We start from the raw sequence: 17549 nt of genomic DNA, 5'->3' as shown, positions 1-17549 counted from the left end.
GTATTAACTATATGTAGATGTTGAAAACATTTAATCTATCATTTTTTTATCTATTTGACTTACAAAAGTCTTGGTTCAATCAATTATTTCGTATTAATTGAATAAATTATGTACAAAGTGTATTTAAAATCAATACTTTCGCTGCTTATTTGGCACTTAACTAGATTGCTAAAATTGTTATGCACTACTGAAATATGTACTTAAATGCTTAAAATATACCACACATTAGAAAATAAGAATATGTATGTATAACTAGCTTTTCGTCTGCAGCTTCGCCCGCGTAGTCAAAGAAAAACCCGCATAGTTCCCGGTCCCGTAGGATTTTCGGAATAAAACCAATCATGTTATCATCTATGTGTTTGCCCATTTTAATGAAAATTGGTAGAGCAGTTTTTGCGTGAAGAAGTAACAAACAAACAAACATACAAACTTCGCATTTATAATATTAGAAGGATTCGACAAAGCGTATTTATGGAATATCAAAGCAAAATTACTTCGCAACATCTTTGCACCTGCCAAAGCTAATAAAGCACGATCATTTACGAATGGTGATTGAAGAATCCGATATAAACGTGCCACCCATACGAAACAACGATGAGTCAATACCCGCCTGACCTCCTAGAAAGGAAACTTGTAAAACATACTTTCTTAAAACCACATGCCAAAAAGTCTGCCAAAGAGTCTGCCAAAAAAACCTTCGCATAACCCACTTTTAAATTTCGTTTTTATTTCCGAGTGATGTTCCCAAAATTGAGAGATGTCCTCAATAATGAGTGTTTCTTTTTTATTAAATAAAAATAAGGAGGAGCTGCTGTTTTGACAGGGCAAGGACCGCAAAAGTAATTGTTTCTTAAAGTAACGACGCCTACACTTTCTAGCAAACTTCACAATAGCATACAAGTTTTCTTAGATTCTAAGGCGTTCAAGTTTATGCTTCATATGATTTAGACGATTTAGATTAGATTTTGAATGTGATTGTTTTAGGTATTATGTATTTAATGGTTCTTCTGTTTATAATAAGATAGAACGCAATCGCACGCAATCTACTTGATTTATAGGATATTTTTGCATCGCCTTTACCTACTTTATGGAAATAAATTATTCCTCATGTACCGTTCATCATTTAATTTAGCTAGTACGTTAAAAAAATATGTAGAGACCACCTCTACTTTTACGAAAACATTAATACTGTTGTTTATTGGTCGTGTTATGTAGAAAACCAAATATAAACAAATCTATATTCACTATTTACAAACCTAGAATTACTATGTGTGTCAAACCATTCGGTAACTGAATATCACCATTACTGCAATACATTCCAATCGCGCAAACCACTCAAATAAACATACAAATTTCACAATCCCAAAACCAATGAGAAATGTACAAAGAATTCCTGTCCACTACTGTTCGTGCGTAGGAGTCACTTTTGACGTAATTCGTCTTGAGGGACTGTTTGTTAATTGTATCGGCAAACTAATTAACCACGAAGGTCGTACATTTGGTAATTTTCTCGTATTCTTAGAGGCTTTTGGCTTTTAGGTCTGACATTTAAAAGAACAAAACAGTTAAAATACTTTTTCAGCTTAATTGATTTCAAAGATAAGCCATGTAAGTGTTATATATACCATTGATAGTATGGTGATTTCTAGAAATTAATGTAATATCAACCTAAGAAGCTATAACATACATCTACGAATTGAGATATTGTTCTTTATCCCAGTATTGTTAATACGCTATGTTAATTTATAAGACTTTACATAGAGCAAAAATTACGCGCACAAAATGTCCCCACTTAAATATTTTGTACACGATAAAAAAACAACAATAATTTTAAACAAAACAGCATCTATTAACGTATTCCATACGCATATTACGTATTCCAATCCAAACACAAGATAGTGGTTTGTGAATTGTAATCGCAAATAAAGCAGAATCCTGGAAATCCATAGATACTAATTCATTGTACGAGCTATACCAAATTGAACATTAAATTGCGTACACCAAATACGAATTGTTAGTCCCGTGTGGTTTCAAATCTCGTAAACTCGATATCAGATTCTGGCTCATGCCATGAATTATTCATAAGACATCGCACAATAGACTTTTGGAATCGATGATTATAGGTAGGTATAGGTCCTAATAAGGAAAATATTATAAAAAATGTATTGCCAGTTTCAAAACATCATTCTCGAGTTGAAACCGTAAATTTATTTTTTACGATGCAATTTTTATGGTGCTACATAAATTAATAGGACGTATATGGTCAAAAATCAGGTTTTAAAAGGTTTTTTGCGAGTTATTAATGGTAATAATCAAGTTTGAAGTAAGCTTGTAGTTTTTAGTTATGTTGATTTCAATTTATCGATATACGATCGTGTATAAGATTAATTAATGCTAATAATATTCAGCTATAGCAGTTTTCTAGTTCAATAATATCTCAGAGTGGAACAGTACAAAATTTTAAAGTGAAACTTTTATTACATCATCTCAAACTTTTTGGTCTGTGTAGCGCATGTCGCGTGACGGTCGAACCGTACGATAATTATCGTACAAATACGATAATTTTGTGCCTAAGTTTCACTTTTACCGTGGTTTCATAAAACCACACAACATTTTTGTTAACGTATGTAACATAAAATCTAATGGATACTGTATCATTTTAATCCACCCATCTACAAAAGCGAAAAGCAACAACTTAAGTGATATAAATGGAACAAAATGTGCTTATATCTCGATACGATAGAATAATATACTTACTATGACTTATTTTAAAGAACAGTATAAATTATAACGAAACTGTATAATTATATGGGTATTTTTTCAAAATGTTATCTATGTGTACTAAATTATGCCAAACACATTATTCACATTAACACAAACTCGTAAAATAGACTAGAAATAAACAATCTGATAATACACAAAGACGACTTAAGTCTATGAAGTAAATAAAAACGTTACGCTACGTGACTCTTTTATCGTTTAAATCTTAAAACGTGAAATTACAAAGTTATTCATAATTTTGTTTGTTCATGTGAAACAAATTTTATCGAGGTGGTCGAAAAATATTTATTTGCTCGATTGGTTAGCGATCAGTGATACTGAAGGTCGTTGATACGAACAGTCTTTCAGTGTTTATAAAACTACTTATGTACTAGTAACTGACTTCTTGATAAAATATTGAAAAAAAATTATTCCTATTCCCGTTATTTCATATTCCAGTTACAGTTATAAAATGTAAACAAAGATTTGTTTACATTTTATAACTGTAACTGGAATGCATACATTTTTAGGAATTTAATTGCTGGACTGGAAACTGGACTTTATGATATTGGTTTGCAAAAAATTGGTTTATTTTATTTTATAGACGTGGAGTTTAAGGGTAAATACGCTGAAAGTAGTCTTAAAATACTGAAATTAAAGGTAAATTAAACAGATTACACCGAAACCCTACTTATCGTTATATGCATGGAACCTAATTGTTTCTTCGCCTATGAATAATAATTATCTAACCAATATGTCATCTTTATAACTTATAACGATTCTTGAAAACATATTGTTAAATCGAAATTTTTAGAATTTTTGTATTCAAGTTCACGACATAACTTTTAATATTATTATGATGTAAATATATTTATTTATTTATTTTTCTACGTTGTATACTTTTTGGTATGCATATAACATAGTACTTAGTATGAAATCACAAGAACTTTACCAGTTACAAGAAAAAATATCTTAAACGCATCTTACTTCAAGACTTCTTAATTAAAAGTTTTTAAACCGTTCGTAAATTACATCATTATTTGTCGGCCCCTTCAGTAAGCTACCCATATCGTATTTCAAGAGATTATTAAGTATATAAAATATTTTGACAACTGGTTTTCTCAAATGAAACGCATCACCACATTCATTGAACCGAGATTTAATATAAAAAGTTTTAAAGCACGGGTCCTTTTAAACTGGTACAATTTATAATGCAGCGTGGGAAGAAGTATGAACGATAAGAACGCGGAAGAAAAAAGTCTCTATATTAGTATATCTACATGCTCTACATGTGATTTATTTAAATATTATGCGTCTTTTGTAAATTTTTTATTCTATATTACAAAAAAAATATACAAAACATTTTGTAATATACAATAATATACAACACAGTAATCAATAGGTAGTATTTTAATACCTATGATAAAAATATTTTTTTTTATAGTTTTACGTAAGAAACTACAATAGGACGTTGGGGAACTATGTAAATTCCGCAAAGCAAATAGGCTAATCCCGTTTTCTTTACAACACTAAAACTGTTAAAAATAGTATTCACTTTTTTAGGACTTTACCCCATCTATATTATATTTAGTATTTCTATTATATCAAATATTTTAAACATTGTTTTCAATGTATAGCAGTATATTTCTAGTATTGTAAGATAAAACATTATTAGCTTTTCAAAAAAAAATTACTAAAAACAATATTTTTTACTACGATAATAATATAATAATGTCCCTGTTGGCAAATAATACCCAAATTAACTTGTAGACCGGGAGATACTGACACAAAATTTCGAGTCATTTGTAACAGGATGGCGGTTCTACAGGGGTCTTAGTACGCAATGACAAAAAGAAAAACGATGGCGTGAACGCTGGTACCGGCGGCTTAGTCGCGTGGGCGTTAGTCGAACTCGTCGGAAAATAGCGAAAGTCAAACGATTTGTAACAGTATGGCACTTATTTTTCCTGTAAGTTTGAGGATCAACAAATATAAATACAAAATTTCAAAGATCTATGTGTTGGAAATCTTCACTTATATAAATTAATAATAAATTAAGTTTTCAAGTATGACAGCACTTTTTCCCCCTACTAGAAGTATGGCAAATATAATAATGGTCACATTTTATCAAATACTCTCCAAAAATCCAAATGCAATACTGGTACAAAAAGTTTGGCGAAATAAAAATTTTTTGCAGATTTTCGGCGGTATGGCGACCATTTGGAATCGTCCAAAAAGTATGGCATGGCGATTTTCGTAAATGGCTGCACGACGATAGTTACCTGTGCAAAAGTTAGCCTGGTACAAATGGTTGAATGATTGTTTTATTTAAATCAACACATTCGCGTCGGTATGGCGGGCTGTAAGTCACACCGGAAAAGTATGGCATGTCACTACCGCCTACTACTTTTTTATGGGCTATCGGTAAATTCTAAAATTTTTGTGTTACAAATCGTTTGACTTTCGCTATTTTTCCGACGAGTTCGACAAACGCCCACGCGACTAAGCCACCGGTACCAGCGTTCACACCATCATTTTTCTTTTTGTCATTGCGTACTAAGACCCCTGTAGAACCGCCATCCTTGTTACAAATGACTCGAAATTTTGTGTCAGTATCTCCCGGTCTATTGTTTATTATTCAGCCGATGTCACTCTACAACGGCCTCCAATGTCGGTCAAGTTCTTACAACGGTAAGGCGTTTATATAATTAATTGTAACCTTTGAATTTTTTTGCAATGATTATTTAAGCAGAAAATTCTTAATTTCCTCTTTGTAAAGGTTATTGCGTAGGTATATTGTTTTCAACGTACATAGTACCTATGATATTGCATGCATTTGGGTATGATTTTTCACGCAAAAATAGCATTCTTCTAATTTAAAAAGAATGTGATGAATGGAAATTCATATCTATATAATTATATAAAACTCAAAGGTGACTGATATAGTGATCTATCAACGCACAGCCCAAACCACTGAACGTATCGGGCTGAAATTTGGCATACCGGTAGATGTTAGGACGTAGGCATCCGCTAAGAAAGGATTTCCCGAAATTCTTGCGGGAACGGGGAAAAACGGGGATGCACGTACAAAGTCGTGGGCGGAAGCTATAATATGTCTGTGGCCTAATCAATTAATCATATCAATATTGCAATTTCAGTCATATTTATTGCATATATTTTATTTTCAGTCTTGTTCACTATAATAACATTTCACGTTCAATTAGCATCATTGAGCACTGCCGGAATTTCGTTAACCTTAAATTAAGTCAACTGCCCGACTTCGCAGCAAATTGCGATAATCCATCATGCCCATAAAAGCACCGGACCATATTTATCAGATCATTACAAATAAAGAAGCATGTGAGGCCATAAAGCAGCTGGACTGGGCTTCAATGACAACAAGATTGTGTTCCGAATTCCGCGCGCACGGCAAAGGCCTTGTCGTCTAGGGTCAGCTGCCAACCTCTGTTATTATCATTCGTGCCACTGAATTCATACTGAAATACGCGGTGTGAATATAAAGGGCGAAATCTCTCAAGCTCACTATCAAACTCATCACACGTCACGATTTACAAAGAATATTCACGGTTATGAAACAAACATGAACTTAGATCTGTCCTTGGTGTTTATAAATTGTCAGTTCGTGGAGATATAAATAATTCATAATGTGTGGAGGGAAACGACTTACTTAACAGAATTGTCACGGTGATATTGAAATTATTTTAATTTGTCTATTATAAAATTATTATCTAATAGATTTTTTATTGAAATTGTTTATTTTCGATTCAGGACCGCACGTATCACGGTTATCTACGAACTTTTAAATAATTTTAAACATTATTCTGAGAAAATAAGAAATGATATCGCGAATACGAATACGAAAAATGTAACAATTTTATAAAAATGATTCCTTTGTTGCGTAGCCTGTTTAAATGATAGTTTAAAATATGTTTTATGATTAAAAGCAAAGATTCTAACAGATTCAATAGCCAATAATCTAGAAGATATACGAAAGATCTAAGTAAGTAGTCATAAATCCATATTTGGACAAAATAATTGCATTAATTATTCCACCCCAATAAGGATTTACTTTCAAAAAAAATCTAATATTTTTTTAATACAATAAACCATTTTGACCTAATAAGCACTTTAATATTTAATTGCATTTGTTAATTACTTGCCAAACATGGTTCAAAACCTTAGAAACAGTGAAAAAAAGCGACTATTTGCAAGTTTTTATCGAGTGTTATATGGCTGTGGGTAAAATTACGCTGGAATTTAATACATTTTACCTGGTATTTAGACAGGATATCTAACCACACCTTGAGTATTTAATTGGTCTGGCTCTGTACTTACATTTACTAAAGTCTACGGTAATTGCAACATAATTATGTACGCTAAATAGATCGCATCTGATAAAGGTGGTATAAATCAAATATTTTCTTACAGAATGAAGTCAACAGTGCAGCAAAATCAGTCTTCGCAAAAAAATTACTACAAATATAAAAAAACGTTAATTCCTTTAACCTGGTTACTATATTGTGTCATATGGTAATAAGATGAAGATGAAAATAACGAAAAAAAAAACATTAAAATCTGAATTACTTTAAAATAAAGGTTCATTCAGTTCCTATGTACTGCACAATAATTATTACATTAGATACAATTTACAATCATAGAGCGAATACAACCGAAAAGTAACATTTATTTAAAAAAAAAAGCTCAAGTGTGCTACGATCGTTGCGTGAAAGAGGTGTAAATGTATTAACCCTATTATGGAACCGACAACTATATTCACGTTGAAAATATCATCACCATGTAATTTTTGCGGTAAATACTTGATGACAAATTTCCTTATATAAATATTTTATCGCGTTAGACAGTTCTTTGTACTTCCTATTATTGCATAGTACAGTGACACAACATTGAACTGAAGGTACTATGTGACACTACCAGGATAGTGAATCATAATGGGATATTTTCTATGAAATCAAGGATGTAATGACTAACATCTTTTTTACGCTACATGTAGAATTTACGCGACACTTAAAATAGAGTTTTTTTTTAAGTAAAAATAAGAAATGCTTTTTGTTAATCACAACGTGACTTTTACTTGTTTTTCGATATTGGCGTGACCTACGCGTTTTTCCATATTCCCCATTGTTTCAAATTTTTCCTACCTTATCCTATATTAATCCTTTCAACGATAGAGGTCCTTTAATAAAAGCTAAATCAATCTGTAATATGTACCTACTATCAATCGAAATTCAAATCAATTCCCACGCATATACATTTTCATAGCTACTCATTATTAAACAAGTATTATAAAATTACTCATTCGGAGCATTGCTCTTAAATAACAGTATCAAAGCTAGTCCGAAACAAAACAAAGCATGCGTAGGCGCAACTGAAAAACTATACCTGTCATTATACTTCAATCTTAATATAATAACGCCTATAAATGTCCAAGACAATTCGTTTTTTGCAGCAATTTTTTACCTCTATCAAAGTCAATGGCTACAATTACGTAGAGACATGAAAATGTATTCAATTTAAATGTTTTATGGGTGTGATTGCGATGGTCGTAATAAGTATATTATGTGGTGTATGTATACTCTGTTCTAATACATATTAAAAATTACAATATCTCTCTCGGTAATTTTATCTAGGTACCTATACATGTATCTACTCTTAAAAAGCGACACTAATACTTTGAGCTCTACCTTTCTTTTTCTTCTTAATATTAGGTATTTGGTCAATTATAATTACGATTAGGAGTTTGTAAACTGCGTGACAATATTATTACCTAAACCGTTTAAGTTTAGAAATAAAATTCCATGCATATACGATCATTTGTATTCATAAAAGTCAGATTTCTACTTCAGAGTTTTAATTTATATCAACTAAAATATGCATCAATTAATTTAAATCAATTATAGATTTTGCGTTTACCATTAATTTATTCCCAAGTATGCAAACACAGAGATTAATCACCTAGATATATATATATTATAAACCACATTTAGGTATTGTATACAAGGCAATATCAGTGTAGGCTATAGGGAAATCATTATAATTTTATCAATTACTGTTGTATCTTACCTGCTTTTATGTATCTATAATATAAAATTAGTATTTTGAATTAATTTATGTTTCCATTGTGTTAATAATTTGTCAATGGTAAATAACTTTTATCATATGGTCAAATATTATCAGTCTGTTCGGCCATTATTTTTGAAGCCTTGTTATTAACAAAACGGAATAGGTATCATTATTAAATTAATTTCTTACTTAGTTTTAATTAATATTTTCTGGAAGTACATACTTATTTACCCCGAACCACATGCCTTTTTTCTACCATTACATAAGTAAATACAGGCAAAATAAGGAATCCTACAAAAAATATTCCTTTGCACAGAACAAATAGAAGATGTTGAGATGAAAAGATAAGCTTTTATTTAACACCTAATCGTTGAAATTTATTGTTTTGCAAGGCAGAATGTTCTGCAAGGAATGTTAACGTTTTTATTCTCTGATAACCATTAATGTTTACACCAGCAATTTCCGCCGTGTCTTCCTTAAACCTTAGTCCTCATGACCGGAAATGTGTCTATAATGTACATATAATAGCAACTACTTTTTATGTCCTGTTTATTCCACTGCAAAAGTTGGTTGATATTTTTCGCGCGTACACAATACTCTTACGTACCTTATTGAAAAAACATTGTAAGTAATGCTATAAAATGGCTATGCTTTTTTTTATTCTTTGACATTGAACTCATAAAACTATAAAACTGTAAAGTTTGGCGCCAACTCCATTAACGATTTGTATTGATTATAACCAAACGTTCGATTAAGTGTTTCATAATTATATCACTGGCCATATTTTATCTCAGTAGGCACTACAAATATTTTATTTATTACCACATATTTAAGTGGCATAATGATCATTTGAATCCATTGCACAAATGATTAATGTTTGCCAATACATTAGTATTTGATAATAGATATCAAGTAAGAGTGATAAATGATGCCTAAATATAATCTACCAAATAATTTGTTAACGCTGTGCGTCATTGAATAAATATAAATATAATAATATGCGCACACCCATACACCACTGACGTATTATGTCATACCTAATCTTAACTTATGGAACGTTAACAAAATGGTTTGAATAAAATTTTTATTTTACATCAGATAAAATAACATCTCCCTTGTTTCTTTATATTCACGTATAAATAAATTCAACATAATTTTTATTAACTTTTCATTTCAAGAAGATAATAATCGTTAATTATGGAAATGGCTATTAAAATTTAAAGAAATGTAAATTTATTCTGTTTTAATCATCAGCAGAAATGACACGTTTATAAATTACAATATTCATATATTTAGCCACAATCAATCTCATGATACGCATCACTAAATATATATTATATGAATGGTAGAGTCGTTGAAATGCAGATAAACAGATGGAATGTAATAAATTACCTGCCGCTGAAATATATTCTTCTCGCGTTACGCAACACTATTATTTACAAAACAAACACTGAAAAACACGTGACCACAGCGACGGGAAAACTTTACAACTTCAAGAGGTTTCGCACTGCACTCGTACTACGTTAGTTACTTGCACTTTTCACTGACTTTTCATTGAGAAAAGTTGGTAAATGTATCGGCTATCGAATCGATGGAAGACGAGCGGTCGACGGTGAGTTCAATACAACATGACTAAAGCGTAGAGGTACGCATGACAAACAGAATACAAGCGTCATACACCCTGTTTGCGCGAGAGTGGGGGCAGACCATACCGGCCGCGGGACAAGCCGTACCTTTAAATGTTTATTTTATTCGTAATCAACTCGGAGCGAAAAGTCGAATCTTTTTATGGACATGATTTAATATTTAATTTGCTCAATAACTTGATTCTTGTATGTGATAAGACTGGTTCCAGAGAACCTGTATGAAGAAAATTAGGAGGTACTTGTGTTTTTAGTAAGCGGAGATTAATATTTGTGGTATCAGTCAATGTTTGAGTGGGTCAGGTAAAGACAATATTGGTTTTAACAATACAAGCCAAAAATGAGGATCTGAATGACGCCTTTGTTTGTTCTTCTAGTTAAATCGGTCAATAGTTTGACGGGCATATTATTTATACAAGACTCTAGAAGTAGTATATTATGTTTAAAAAATATTGGCGAACGATGTCATTCAAATAAGAATCGTATATCTACTCTCATAATTTGCATTATATGCAGAAAATAACAAGAAATATTCTTAGTTTATTCATGTTTCCAATATGGTAGAGCCAGTTAGAGATTTGTTATATTAAGATAGTAATAAAGCCATTAAGTAGCAGGCAACGTATTAACATACATAAATTAATTAAATTTTATTATCTTTTGTAATTATGTACTTTATGACCGTTAATACACTTATTTGTATAAAATTTTCTATTTAGAAATAGCTTACTTACTTAATATAGCTATGCCTGTAGTTTCACAGCTTCTGAATATATTCTGTTTATCTTATTTGTCAGTTAAATAACCAATAATTTATGAGAATATAATATGTCAAAAATTGTTAAATTAGGTAAACACTAAAATATAAAGCTATTCTTACATAACCACCACTATAATAATGAATATAAATAATATTATTGTTATGAATTGATAAAATATAATATCATTCAGTCCTTACACGTTTCAAATTATCAGGCAAAGATTACGTAAACCATTCAAGGACCAAATAGGAATATTAAATTAGGTTGTATTTGAGAAATAGCAGGTAGGCGGGTCGAGTTTGATCTACCTCGACCAGTTGCATAGCAATGAAGCGTAGGCGCCAGTCATAATGATGTTACAATTTGTAGCCTTTTGTTGCATGCAATAATGTAACGCACATATGCTCATGCGTATTGGTTATTACTTATTGTTATAGTTCATAAGGTACGGTCAGCATGTACGTCAATTGAGGTAAGTTAAAAGTCAAACTCGTAAGGAATTTTCTTGTTACCTATTATGTCTATAGTCGTGTACTGTAGTCATGTGTGTACATAGATACTATGTAAGAAAACATGGGTAAACATAATATTTCATAGCTTGATGATTTTTAAGAACTTTTGTACAAGCAAGTTTATAGTTAAAAAATTATAACTGTAATTAATATTTGCTAGAAAAAAATGTAGAGACGTTTTTTTCTCTGTATCTTGCGAATGTAGAGACATTTTTTCTCCACATAAATTCTTAAAATAGTGTACACAAAAACTTACTTCATTTTCAACTGGAAAACAACATTTAATGGGAAAACAGTAATTATCTACTAAAATATAGATTTAGAATCATCTAGCGTCAAACGAAGCAATAATTTCATACATTATCACATCTTAACCTATCACTATAATATATACAATTTTCGGTATTTTGTAAGGTCCAGATCTGATAATAATTCATATTAAATTGTCAGAAGGCGGCATTAATACATCATATAACAATTATGAGTTACGACGTCTTGTAACATTCAGATGTCAGGTGCAAGACAATGTTTATCTCAATAACAAATGCTGAGTCGTTTATGTGAACATACCTACTCGTAAAACTTGTTTTATTACGTATGTATGATCGATTGAATTGAGGCAACTTGTACAGTTTATGTAATTAACCGTGTGCATCGATATTACAAATTGTTTTGAAATTATTAACGTTTAACATAAATAAATAAAATTAAATAAAGAATTTAAGTTAGTGGGCACGTTGATGTTAAAGTAAGTTCTTTGCTGCTCTATGGTGGCTCTATGTACATAATCTTTTAATCATTTAATCATAAATATTATATGAAAATTAAAAACGTAGGTAAAATACAAAAATTTTACAAAAGTTTCTTTTTTTAAAGGCATTATGCCTTTGCAATGTTTAAATATCTTTCAAATTCTGTATTATACCTACATTTAGTCTTGCAATAATAATTAAATATTATAATGTATGAAAAGAAAATGTTACCAGAAAATTTCCGTGAAACTTCGATTTTCTGTCTATAAACTTCTTAAAATATTTGACTTCTGGGCGAGTTGGTTCACTAATTAATTTAATAAAGGTAATTAATTACCAATCATGTATATTAGTCGTTATGTTTTCCTAAATCTCTTATATAAATAGGTAGTTACATAAATAAGCAGTCCTATAATCAATTAAGACCGGCAAAAAACAAGTCATGGAACTAAAAAACTTCATTTGCGTGCATAGTATTTTAATAGATCCGCCTTCTTACTCTACTTATTACGCACTAAATTATTTATACAAGAATGATATTGTCTACATCCTATATAAAAATAGTCAAACAACTTGTAATGAAATAAAGAAAAGTCCGAAGGTAAAAACTTAGCTTAAACAAATAACCACGCTGAATATTTTAATAAATGTAAAAAATAAATTAATTCTAGATGGGGAATTTTATCATAAATTGATGATTGATATACTTACCCACCCCATACAATATATATAATAGTGTAATCGTAGTCAAGAAACATATTGCCATATTTGTGTATTTGTGTGTTCATTGTTGGTTTGTATTCATGGAATGTGTCATTTGTTTGTAAAAGCACTCAGGCTTAGCTCTAGCTGAGTGTACAAAACCTAATAAATTGGAATGCACTTAAACATAATAAAGTAAGGAAATTCTGCTTATATTATGCACACTTAATTAATACGTGGATATAGTTTTAAGTATATATTTTAGAAATTGCTTATATTATACAGAATTATACGCACTCAGGTTGGAATGGAAATAAAGATTTAATAATCCACTCGACAATAACTAAATTATTCCTTATTAACCTACATTTATAATGTAATAAAGAAACTAAAAAACACCTAAATATTTTAATTACAACTCCAATTCAACTACGATATCGAATTGTATATAAAATTTTGCAGTCTATTAAATTGCGTAAACTGCCACACTTAAAATTAGTATTTATTAGCCGAAAAGCATTAAAGCTTCCGAGCCGGAACCATCCAGCTATTAATAATTCGTTTAAAGGACGTAGTAGCAGTTGAAGGTGATAAACGTAGATCCCCATATAAGGCTCGCGTAGGCTAAACGCAGGATTATATTATTAAACCAGTTAACACAATGTTGTGTGGGCTCGCTAACGTGCAAATTTGGCACAACTAGCACCTAACTGTGCCATAAAAAGTTATTGAGATATAAACAGCGTGAGTCAGAAGGTGAAGCTTGAACGTATTAAGCCTTCATATTAATTGTACTTTATTAGTTTGGATTTGGATATGACGAACGTATTGCCCATAATTTTGAACGTATTGCCCAATTTGCATCAATTGCAAATCAGCAACTGATGCAAATTTTGTGTTCGTAATTTTAAAAATAAATGTGATAATCGAAAAGTAAGTATGTATGCGAATATTGATGACCGAAAACTTCTTGATGTTTCTTTGAAATCTTAATAGAAGTTTTCACTGAAAATGTATCTAAGGATAGGTATATTTAATTGTGATAATGTAACTTTATAAAGGTAGTTTTCAAGTAGGTACTTCACGAAAGCGAAGAGAATGGAATAAATAAATAAATCGTTCATTTCTTTTCACAACACACATATGTATCGGTATGCATCGGTATTCAATTACCATATACAGGCAGCGGCGGCCTTAGGGGGTGGCGAACGGGGCAATCGCCCGGGGCCTCGCTCTTGCAGGGGCCTCGCGCAACAACCCACCCAAGCAAATTTAAAAAAATGAAAATGTGTGCGTGTACTGAGTATGTTCATGCGTGTGTATGAAGGAAACGACGATATTATCTCTGTGCTGAAATACATAATAGAAAACAAATTAACTGAAGTTTACCCCACTATCAAAATAGTCCTGAGAATTATTGCCACCACACCTGTGACAGTTGCGTCTGCTGAAAGGAGTTTTTTTTTCGAGGTTTAAAATTATTAAAACATATTTGAGGATATCGATGACACAAGATCGGCTTTCAGCCCTTGCTATTCTTTCAATCGAAAATGACGTAGCTCATTCGTTGGATTATTGTGCTTTAATTAAAGATTTTAGCCTTAGGAAAAGCCGCAAATATCAATTTTAAAATTTATCATCTCTGTATTTGTTAATTTGGTAAATCTTTCTATGTATAAATATATAAATATTTTAAAACTCAAATTTTATTCATTTGTATAACTTTATCATTTCTCCTCAAACATGACAAATACCTAAACCAAACAACCAGACCTACTTTCGCATGACAGCGCATCACATACACTTCACAAAGAGCAAAGGGCCTCGCAAAGGGCCTGCCGCCCGGAGCCTCGCAATGGGTAAGGCCGCCGCTGTATACAGGCTTTTGGTGTAGAAAGCTGAAGCCTGTAGGTGTAATCCCGTAAAACAGGTCACTAGGTCTCAGACTTCAGGTATATCTCTCTCTTCTATAATCATTATATTTTTATGTATAAGTAATTTAATGAGTTTAAATTTATTTCATACTAGCGGTCCGCCCCGGCTTCGCCCGTGGTACATATTTACATTTTCTCTACATAAAAACCATCCTCGTACTTCAAGGAATATAATAAAAAAAGAATTATCGAAATCGGTTCAGCCGTTCTCGAGTTATGCGCTTACCAACACATTTTGCGATTCATTTTTATATATAAGACTAGCGATCCGCCCCGGCTTCGCCCGTGGTACATGTTTACGTTTTCTCTACATAAGAACCATCCTCGTACTTCAAGGAATACAATAAAAAAAGAATTATCGAAATCGGTTCAGCCGTTCTCGAGTTATGCGCTTACCAACACATTTTGCGATTCATTTTTATATATAAGATTATACAAGAAATACATACCTAGGTAAAATATTCATGGATTCTGTGGTGACGATGACTTTCCTTCATAATTAAATAAAACATAATAAAGGAAGTATTCAAATGACTCTATTATAATGTGTGAACAGTGTTTGTCATCTTTATTCCAAGGATTTCCACCCACCAGCTTCTATCGGAATGCAAGATGTAAATTGATGACATATTAAGACTTTAGAATTCTATTCAAGGAATAATTAACATAGATAATATGCACACCAACACCATACTATGCTTCGAATTTAGTTACACATTAGGATTTAAATCGGTAAAATATGAAAATTCTTATATATTTTCTGTACAGTAAGCTCAATAAGATGAAATTTAAAGAACATAATAGGTGCTTCAAATAAAATATGTAGTGGAAATATTTTTTATTCGATTAAAAAGGATGATATTCGACGACAATACAACACTACTCAACATAACATTCCTTTCTAAAATCTTTACTAGTCTTCCTCGATAGACTATGTAATAGAAAACAAATTTTTCGATCTGAAACCATCTAGTTACCGAGATAAGCGCGTTCAACCAAGCAGCCGACAAAACCTATATCTCCATTCTCCATGTTATTTCTTAAAATATTGACGCAGAAATGCATGTTCAAATTTTAATAAGAAATGATTAAGATTAAAATTTTCATGGTCCCCAAAATGGGATATCTCACCTGACTCATTTATACAATACAAACAACGCTAAAATGGAAAATTCGGACAATATGTACTCGCCGTGTTTGTTTTCTTAGTGTGTATGCTTTTTAACAAAGACATCCGTTAGTACAATATTTCCCTTTAAAATTAGTACTTATCATGTCAGATTACGCGTAAAATTGAAACTCGAGAATTAAAGTTGCCTTTTGTTTTATTGTTGTGTATAGTATTCAAAAGCACCTATTTCCAAAAATCATTATAATTCCGTACATTTTAAAGTAGCAATAGAATTAAAACAATTTAATTTAAAATTGTTTAATCATTAAAAATATTCTTGATTCTCATCCAAATCACTAATTTGTTACACAGTTAATATCCGATATTGATCAAACCCTAAGGGCGGAGGCACACGATGCGTTGCGGCGGCGGTGCGGCGCCGGAGCGGTGTCGCTGCGTCGTCTTACATAGAAATATCTGTGGCATGTCACACGATGCGCTCCGGCGCCGCACCGGACTTGTAACCACCAAGACGAGGCGGGGAGGGGTGAATGCGGTGCGACGTCGGAGCGGCACCGCTCAGTTGTCTTGCATCACAAGGAAGGACACGCTGTGCAACGCTGCTACGACGCCGCTGCGACATAAAAACGTTACGGCGCCGCACCGCTCGTGTGCCCACTGACACGGTGAAATCTTTGCGGTGCGGCGCCGCAACGCATCGTGTGCCCCCGCTCTAAAAGCTATCAATTTCTTCTAGAAAATTTCTTAGATAAACTAAAACCCACTCCACAAGACTCACTCATACTTACTTATTGTTATATGAATTATGAAGTGCATCCACATCCTATAAAAATTTAATAGGTAAAACAGTTATTCAAAGCCATAATTATTAACTATTAAGCAATCCTTTAAACACTACGAGGAGCTTTTAAATGCAGATTCATGAACACGTCACAAAATTTGTCATACAATGATTACAATCAAAGGTACATGACTAGCTTATCTGATTGCACTGGCTCGGAACTTGTTTACTTCTGAGTAAATAGTGTTTTGTTGGACAGGAAAATCTTATTTTAAAAACCTATTTCATAAAATAACTAAAAATCATAAAAAAAAAACAATTTGGAATAAGTATATACTTATTAGGAATTGTATTGAAGAAACAATAAAATCGATATCATATCGCTTATATCTCCTTACTAGTTATTATTGTTTTCGATACTTATTTAAGCTTTTTAAAGCATTATTTTCCAGAAAACAGGATGTACTGAG

General features: G+C 31.7%; 1 protein-coding gene across 1 annotated transcript in view; it reads right to left on the bottom strand.

The window, feature by feature from the left end:
• The window catches only part of chas (chascon), an 88644-nt gene extending 78122 nt beyond the window's left edge, over positions 1 to 10522 (bottom strand). Inside the window, exon 1 of the mRNA XM_089702234.1 lies at positions 10255 to 10522. The gene's annotated coding sequence lies outside the window, so the exon portion shown is untranslated. The remainder of the gene's footprint in view (positions 1 to 10254) is intronic.
• Positions 10523 to 17549: the final 7027 nt, after the last annotated feature.

Source organism: Colias philodice, chromosome 13, assembly GCF_061535455.1.
Source record: "Colias philodice isolate Cphi_HAF_F1 chromosome 13, ilColPhil1 Martin Lab GWU primary, whole genome shotgun sequence".
Lineage (NCBI taxonomy): Eukaryota > Metazoa > Arthropoda > Insecta > Lepidoptera > Pieridae > Colias > Colias philodice.
This window is presented reverse-complemented; position numbering and strand designations above follow the sequence as displayed.